At 40.9% G+C, this 2500-nt stretch overlaps 1 protein-coding gene across 1 annotated transcript in view; it reads right to left on the bottom strand.

The window, feature by feature from the left end:
* The window catches only part of LOC115128132 (receptor-type tyrosine-protein phosphatase delta-like), a 211803-nt gene that overhangs the window by 5969 nt on the left and 203334 nt on the right, over positions 1-2500 (bottom strand). The gene's annotated exons all lie outside the window — the stretch shown is intronic.

Here is a 2500-nt window from a genome sequence, read left to right as displayed (position 1 = left end):
GTGTGTGTGTGTCTATGTGTGTGTGTGTGTGTGTGTGTGTGTGTCTGTGTCTGTGTGTGTGTGTGTGTGTGTGTGTGTGTGTGTGTGTGTGTGTCTGTGTCTATGTGTGTGTGTCTGTGTCTATGTGTGTGTGTGTGTGTGTGTGTGTGTGTGTCTATGTGTGTGTGTGTGTGTGTGTGTGTGTGTGTGTGTGTGTGTGTCTATGTGTGTGTGTGTGTGTGTGTCTATGTGTGTGTCTATGTGTGTGTGTGTGTGTGTGTGTGTGTGTGTCTATGTGTGTGTGTGTGTGTGTGTGTGTGTGTGTGTGTGTGTATGTGTGTGTGTGTGTGTGTGTGTGTGTGTGTGTGTGTCTGTGTGTGTGTGTGTCTGTGTGTGTCTGTGTCTATGTGTGTGTGTGTGTCTGTGTCTGTGTGTGTGTCTGTGTGTCTATCTGTGTGTGTGTGTGTGTGTGTGTGTGTGTGTGTGTGTGTGTGTGTGTGTCTGTGTCTATGTGTGTGTGTGTGTGTCTGTGTCTGTGTGTGTGTGTGTGTGTGTGTGTGTGTGTGTGTGTCTGTGTCTATGTGTGTGTGTGTGTCTATGTGTGTGTGTGTGTGTGTGTGTGTGTGTGTCTGTGTCTATGTGTGTGTGTGTGTGTGTCTGTGTCTATGTGTGTGTGTCTGTGTCTATGTGTGTGTGTGTGTGTCTGTGTCTATGTGTGTGTGTGTGTGTGTGTGTGTCTATTTGTGTGTGTGTGTGTGTGTCTATGTGTGTGTGTGTGTGTGTGTGTGTGTCTATGTGTGTGTGTGTGTGTGTGTGTGTGTGTGTGTGTGTGTGTGTGTCTATGTGTGTGTGTGTGTGTGTGTGTGTGTGTGTGTGTGTGTGTGTGTGTGTGTGTGTGTCTGTGTCTATGTGTGTGTGTGTGTGTCTATGTGTGTGTGTGTGTGTGTGTGTGTGTGTGTATGTGTGTGTGTGTGTGTGTGTCTATGTGTGTGTGTGTGTGTGTGTGTGTGTGTGTGTGTGTGTGTCTGTGTGTGTGTGTGTGTGTGTGTGTGTGTGTGTGTCTGTGTCTGTGTGTGTGTGTGTGTGTACCCCAATGTCCTAATACATTAATGTCCTGAAAAGATTGGAAAATAATAACTTTTTTTTGAAAGGTCAGGCCTTTTTTCAGGTCCTGAATTTGTTCAAACGCAATTTTATGCTTAAGAGTTAGGTTTTGGGTTTTTAGGGTTCTGGGGGTTAAGGTTAGGTTTAATGCTAGGATTAGGTTTAGAGAAAATAAGATTTTTAATGGTCAAACATTTTTACACTCCAAAAAGTCCTGAAATGTCACCAAAACAAAGCTGTGTGTGTGTGTGTGTGTGTGTGTGTGTGTCAGTGTTAATATTGTCAACAATAACTACAAGGAAAAATACTCGCCAACAACCTATTTTTCCTGACTGAAACTATGAAGATAACGAGACCAGATGCCCTGGAGAAAAAAAACGATAATTGTAACAAATTACTTTTAATTTTAGTCGATAAAAATGTGACGAGACGAGAATTCCACGTTAGACTAATGGACATTTAAATTTGACATGAATCTACTTTTAATCCGTTTTGTCCAATCCTAACCATGCATGCAGAATATTTTTTAATGTAGGCCTCTCATTGGCAGAATTGATCTGATTGAGCTGATCTGACTGGCTCTCCCACACAGCTCCCAGGCGCTCACTTCAGTCACTCTTCAGTCTTTTGAACTGATGTGAAGCCAAGACACTGGACTTGTAACTAACCTCAACTAGAAACCTTGTTTACTCTCTTACTTACATTGTAACTATCCTCAACTAGAAACCTTGTTTACTCTCTTACTTACATTGTAACTATCCTCAACTAGAAACCTTGTTTACTCTCTTACTTACATTGTAACTAACCTCAACTAGAAACCTTGTTTACTCTCTTCTTCATTTAACTAACCTCAACTAGAAACCATGGTTACTTCTTATTACATTGTAACAACCTCAACTAGAAACCATGGTTACTTTATTACATTGTAACTAACCTCAACTAGAAACCATGTTTATTCTTACTTCATTGTAACTAACCTCAACTAGAAACCATGTTTACTCTCTTACTTACATTGTAACTATCCTCAACTAGAAACCATGGTTACTCTCTCTCTCTTCATTTCATGTTGTTTTGCTTCTATCACATCGGAAGCTTTATGAGATTCATTCATCTGTGTTGCCGCTCTTGAGGACTGATAATAACTACAACTAGACTAAAGTTGTCCAGAGTTTTAGAGAACTGATACAAACTAAACCTAGACTAAAGTTGTCCAGAGGGTTAGAGGACTGATAAAAACTAAAACTAACCAAGGATGAGATGACTAAAATGTGACTAAAACTAAAAGGTATTTTCAGACTAAAACTACATCTAAAATAGCTGACACACAAACTAACACTGGTGTGTGTGTGTGTTGTGTGTGTGTCTGTGTGTTCTGCTGGCCAGTACTGATGACACTTTTCCTGTAGAGGGACACACA

Source organism: Oncorhynchus nerka, linkage group LG18 (genome assembly GCF_034236695.1).
Source record: "Oncorhynchus nerka isolate Pitt River linkage group LG18, Oner_Uvic_2.0, whole genome shotgun sequence".
NCBI classification, from domain to species: Eukaryota; Metazoa; Chordata; class Actinopteri; order Salmoniformes; family Salmonidae; genus Oncorhynchus; species Oncorhynchus nerka.
This window is presented reverse-complemented; position numbering and strand designations above follow the sequence as displayed.